Source organism: Bactrocera dorsalis, chromosome 3 (assembly GCF_023373825.1).
Source record: "Bactrocera dorsalis isolate Fly_Bdor chromosome 3, ASM2337382v1, whole genome shotgun sequence".
NCBI classification, from domain to species: Eukaryota; Metazoa; Arthropoda; class Insecta; order Diptera; family Tephritidae; genus Bactrocera; species Bactrocera dorsalis.
Window position 1 is genome coordinate 35514304 of NC_064305.1, and position 6768 is coordinate 35521071.

A 6768-nucleotide genomic window follows, 5' to 3' on the forward strand; every position below is an offset into this window, starting at 1 on the left:
ATTTTCGTTGACCTGTAATAAATGGATCTGAGCTCAACAATAACATATTAAGTAAATCCGTATTTGTTGCATTTCGAGAAGTTTTCTCCGTATGTTGAAGCCTAAACCTCCTAATATCCTTGTTTTTGGATTCCGCAGCTTCCTCTAATAGTTCTCCAATGGATATTATTGCACTTTCGATGACTTCGGAACCATGCACTAGGATCTTGTGAACTGAAGGTGGAAGATAGAACCAAGGGTACTTCTCTACAAGCCCTTTAGCAGTTTCAAGTGCGAATTGCTTAAATTTGTCCGCGTTTATTTTATATCCTGATGACATAGCTTGCAGTAATGCTGCACATCTTAGTATGAGCTCTTCGTCAACGCCCGTTATTTGAGAAGCCAACCAGCATTATTAAAAAAGCGTCTAGCCGTGTTGCCATCGTTTGACGTCCCACTACCTCCTGTTTTTGGCATGTCCACTATTAAGCCCATTTCTGATCTAAACTTATTTCTAACCTGAATCCCCACTTGCCTATCAAAACAAGATTGCTTATATTTACATCAGGTATGACGTTCAACACTTCAGTTTGTAGATCTAATATACGTGAAGCTGTATGGTCAAGTAAACTTTGTAGCTCCACTTCAGCCTGTGATTCACTGACGCTAACCGATTCTGCATCTGGATAACTTTTTTTCTTTTCACTTAAAACCTTTTTATAGCTGGGCAAAACTTTGTACGAAAGTTTAGAGTTTATAAAATCACTGATTTTTAAGTACTGATGTTTTGTTAAGTTTGTATCAATTATTAGTGAAAGAACTTCGGTGACATTTACTTCCTGAAAAAGTGGATTTGATTCCAAATGTACTTCACGTAAGGTATCCTCTACGGATTTATCAATTTCTGCCAATTTTGCTATTCTACGTTGCTTAGTCCGTTTGGAGCATGCAGAGAAATCAGCAGTTGGGCGACCACGTTTACTCGCTTTTGCTTCTTTTTTTTCAGATGGCAAAGATATAGTCTCGAGACTTAAGGTAACAACCTCTTTGTAAGAGAGCCAATCCGAGTAGCTTCTTAACACTTCTGACTTTACGCGATGGTTTTGTTTCCACATCACCCCAATGCGTCTGCATAAATATTTTACACATTTCAGTATATCATCAAACGGGTGTTCGTCACCTTCAAATCCTGTTTTTCTGACTATATCTTCAAAAACTTCCTGACCTTTCGTCGTATTTGATCTATTTTTGGAGCACCAAATTTCAAAAATATAGGAGCGAGAAAATATGCATTGATGAGACGTTCCTACGATAAGAAATTTAAAAAATAAAAATCTCAGAGAGAGAGTGAGACAACAACAACTAATTCTACATTTGTTTATTGACATTACATGCAAAACTAATGCTATAACACGCACATTTGATGTACAAAATACACCTTGAAACTAAAAAGTTGGGTTAGTTTAATGAACTTTATAGAGAAACCTGCAAATCCCTGCACATGAACTTAATATTATTTTAAACTATATACTTGTATCAACATTTACACACTAATCCGGTCACTACATTCGGTTGACAAAGTTACTAAATCTCCAAATACATTTAACAAAGAACAACACAACTGAATCAAAAAGACACTTCATTAAAATTTGTTATTCTAAAAACAACAGCACAATTTAAAAACTTGTTATTACTGAAAAATAATACTATTGCCATCTACTTTAATTTCTATTTTCAGTATTTTTATTTAGACACTTTTTTAAATTAAACTTTTGCAGTTGAATGTACACGTTGCTTTCGCTTTTATTTTTGTCAACTATGTACTTCTGTGCAAGGCCGTACATATGTTGCTTTCACTCAAGAAGTTCCGTTAGAAATAATCAAAACAAACTCAAAATACATAAATTTGATGGCATACGCCACTATTTATTTAGCTACAAGCCCAATATATAAACATAGACTTTTTTATTTTTGTCGTATGGGAGGAACCACCGTGTGTTGGCAAGAATTAAAAATTAATTTTAAATTTTTCTGAAACAAGAGTTTAAAGTTTTATATATTACAACCCTAATTAAACAAAAACATTCTCTCGCAATGTTTAGTTTTATTTATATTTCCCTTATTTCGCCTGCTTGTCTAAAAGTATAAGATCCAAGATTGTTTTTTGCCTTACTATGGCAAATTTGGATCATTCGAGGTAGTAATGATGAGATTACTCTATTTCATATTCTTCGAAGCATCTGATGCAGCTGGCAACCAGTAAGATGTTCAATCTGCATCCGCATAAGTCACGATCGGACAATTTTCAGTTAGAACTTTCACAACCTTTGAAAGGTGGACCTTGAAAAGAGCAATGAGTTCACTTGATCTCTTACGATTCACTTGTGAACATAAAGACCTTGCGACTGTACAGATGTTTTTAACGGGTGATTTTTTTGAGGTTAGGATTTTCATGCATTAGTATTTGACAGATCACGTGGGATTTCAGACATGGTGTCAAAGAGAAAGATGCTCAGTATGCTTTGACATTTCATCATGAATAGACTTACTAACGAGCAACGCTTGCAAATCATTGAATTTTATTACCAAAATCAGTGTTCGGTTCGAAATGTGTTTCGCGCTTTACGTCCGACAAATTTTGTTCAGCGATGAGGCTCATTTCTGGTTGAATGGCTACGTAAATAAGCAAAATTGCCGCATTTGGGGTGAAGAGCAACCAGAAGCCGTTCAAGAACTGCCCATGCATCCCGAAAAATGCACTGTTTGGTGTGGTTTGTACGCTGGTGGAATCATTGGACCGTATTTTTTCAAAGATGCTGTTGGACGCAACGTTACGGTGAATGGCGATCGCTATCGTTCGATGCTAACAAACTTTTTGTTGCCAAAAATGGAAGAACTGAACTTGGTTGACATGTGGTTTCAACAAGATGGCGCTACATGCCACACAGCTCGCGATTCTATGGCCATTTTGAGGGAAAACTTCGGACAACAATTCATCTCAAGAAATGGACCCGTAAGTTGGCCACCAAGATCATGCGATTTAACGCCTTTAGACTATTTTTTGTGGGGCTACGTCAAGTCTAAAGTCTACAGAAATAAGCCAGCAACTATTCCAGCTTTGGAAGACAACATTTCCGAAGAAATTCGGGCTATTCCGGCCGAAATGCTCGAAAAAGTTGCCCAAAATTGGACTTTCCGAATGGACCACCTAAGACGCAGCCGCGGTCAACATTTAAATGAAATTATCTTCAAAAAGTAAATGTCATGAACCAATCTAACGTTTCAAATAAAGAACCGATGAGATTTTGCAAATTTTATGCGTTTTTTTTTTTTTAAAAGTTATCAAGCTCTTAAAAAATCACCCTTTAGTTGTCCAATACTTAATGAACTAGTCTGAGCCGCAACTGTCCAGTAATGAACTACAATAGACCAACAGAGTTCCTACCTGTTTCCATTTCGCATTTGTAGAGATTTGTGTACCTGTCTTTACACTTTTCTGTAATACCGCTGTTATTAGCCACCCAAACAAAAAAAGGTGCGTGGAGTCCTACGCGCGGAAGAAGTTATACTTCTTAGTGATATTCAGAAGCAAAATGCGAAACAATCATACATAATTATATATTATGTCGTTTGCACATTTGTCTGTATGTTTGCGAAAAATATTGATTTGTATAGCATACGATGTTAAAAGGCATACATCTTCACACATGCACATGCTCATATGAGTGTATGTATACGCATGTGCGCTTTCAGAAATTGAAATCATATTTTCATCACTTTTCAATATACTTATTACATGTGCGCGCATTGACTTGCATGTTCATACATTCATATATACTTATATGTACATATATTTGCATACATTGCCGAACAAATAATACACAAGCATACAAACATACATATGCGTACACATATGAATATGTCACCAACAAAAAATTGATCTTCACAAGTCAATATGGCAGCCAAATTGGCGAAGACAAAAACGATTTCATTCATGAACGCAGGCGCAAATTCCACAAGCGATCTCGCTTCATTCATAAAAACAGAGGCGTCTTTTCGCGACGATGGCAAAAGCTAAAAATCATAAATTGCACAACTCTCTGGTGCTTCTCGCAAAAATCTGCGTCGATATGTATTCTATTGCTACGAATATGGAAATGACAACGAAATAATGCAAATATGCATATTTCTAAAGGTCATTAATTTTTTTGAAGAAATGAAAGGAATGAATGATCCTGAGAAGTATAGTCTTAACTTTTCAACGGCCAACGCAGAGTATTTCAACCAAAAGGAATTTATTCATTAAAATCACCACTCAGAAGTCGTTTTATCCGTTGTAAGCGAACGATTTTCGAAGAAACATCATTTCTAGTATGCCACAAGACAAAATTAGAAATGAACTTCTTAACCCTCACGCTGTCAGATAAAACGATATACCTCGTCATCGTGGGTCGATTTCCAAAAAAAAATGTAAATGAAAACTAACTACAGAAATGATTCTGTGAAGTATGGTCTTAATTTTTCAAAGGCCAACGCAGAGTATTTCAAACAAAAGTCACACAAAATAGTTGAGAATTCGCAGAAAGACAAACGAAAGAAAAAGAACTATAACTTCAATAATGCACAAGCATGCGCACATATGTGAATATGTCACCAACCAAAAATTGAAACATTGTTCTACAAAACAAACAACAGCATAAGCATGGCAACATTGTGTTGTTGGTAGAAAAGCCGAGCTGTGCCGAAAGAAATGAACAAACGATCGCCGATTGTCACCGCTTCGCTTGCTGCTCGAACATCTTCGCTGACAAGGTTGCGTTAGATTCATATTGAGCAAGGTTGCGCAACCTGAATCTATCGCAACCTTTTCCGAACTCGTATAAGAAGCATAACTTCAATAAAATAAGGTTGCGCAACCTGAATCTATCGCAACCTTTTCCGAACTCGTATAAGAAACATAACTTCAATAAAATCCTTCATTCCTTCCTTCACTAGTCTTAATGACTTATTAAGAAGCTCATGGCTAAAATTGTTGCCCTACTTTCGGAGGGAATAATCGCCACACTACATGTACACTTTAGCTGATGGAAAGTTCCCGACAGTATACTCCTCCCCCAGTCCTCCTCGCAAGCTTTGATCTACTTATTTGTAAGAAAGCTCACTGACCCTTTGCTCCATCGAGTTTCTAACATACTTGTATGTGAGCAGAGAAACGACATCCAGAGTTAGGCTGAGCAACCTAGTAATCTAAGTATTACGGAGTGAGAATTCTCACAGTCATCTAAGTACCCAGATTCTATGAGTTTGAGGACAGCTTTCGCGGCAATATACATTGCGGCTAAGTCCACCAGCGTTTAAGCCATCAGGTAAAATTGTTTCGATAATATTTTTACTCGTATTTCCAGTACATCATTAATTCTGTTTCTCTCCACATATTAATTTGTACATAACTTGTATTCTGTATTCTTATTTCATCTCATCTGATAACCTTATTTTGTCTGATAGCCTGTGAATTGAATATACAGATATCACCAATAATTCATATAAGATTCCATCATCATAACACACTTTATAATATGACATCGTCATAAAAGCTTAATAACTGATATCAAATCAAAGTGATAGCTGAAATAAAAGGCTTGAAGTCACGACACTTCAATAAAAATAACGTGACATTAGTTTAGTCTTATGAAATGTCATATTATTAACTTTATGTGACCTTAAGTCACATCACTTCAAATTGTAACTTCATATTATATCAAACCATATTGAGTTATTTGGCAACATTTCTACCAATCACGTAAGCTACAAAAAATTTAAGATACATCTAATCGCGTGAAATTTAATCATATCACACAAAATCTCACCGTTTCATATCAAATAAAATTCAATTAAGACACAGACTCACTCTCATTCCACAATTTGATAACACACCATTTTACTTAACATAAAAGCATAAAACGACAAATTACATTGCATCCTATCACTTTATAATACATCACCCTATGCTACATCACATCAATATTACGCTAAGTATCACCTTATTGAGGTAAATACTCATATTCACAGTTTAAATAAATTAATAAACATTTATAAATTCCATCTGATTCTTTCACTTAATATTATAAACATAAAAACCCAACGAAGTTAACAAAATAAATCTGTGTAGAAATAGTACCCTAAAGGCATGGTATTTCTTGTCTATAAATAGTCGAGATTAGATTCTAACTTATCACGACCGCAGATACCAAATATGTATACCTAAGTTTTAACGGCTCACCGAAATCCGTGAGATATAATAGTGAAACTTAAAGAACGCATGTTTCTGGTAATACTATGTGCTGGTATTGAAAAGCAGTCCTGTGTCCAGTAGCCTCCATATACTTAATTTTAGCTGTTTTAAAATTTATTCATACCACATAAGTATGTTGGCCAATATATTAGGCTGTCAAATATCTCCAAAAAAAAAGCTTGATGCGTGGGTGCCGCATGATTTGACGCAAAAAATCCTTCTGGACCGAACTGCACTGCTTGCAGCAAGCGATCAACCAGAAGCGTCCAGAATTGGCCAACAGGAACGGTGAAAAATCTTTTATTTAAAATAAATTTAAACGATATTTCCGCAAAATGTAATTCACAACGAATACATATCGACCGTATTTTCTGAGATATTATGGACAGCAAAATTATAATTGGAATACTGTCGCTGATAAAATACATCAGAATGTGTGAGATTCGGTGTGAAAATCACTTGCTGCATATCGACACATATGACTATGGTATTTTGTG

General features: G+C 35.6%; 1 non-coding gene across 1 annotated transcript; it reads right to left on the reverse strand.

The window, feature by feature from the left end:
- Positions 1-4289: 4289 nt before the first annotated feature.
- Positions 4290-4495, reverse strand: LOC125777924 (small nucleolar RNA U3). Its single transcript, XR_007422456.1, has one exon. It is a non-coding gene; the product is annotated as a small nucleolar RNA U3 (small nucleolar RNA).
- Positions 4496-6768: the final 2273 nt, after the last annotated feature.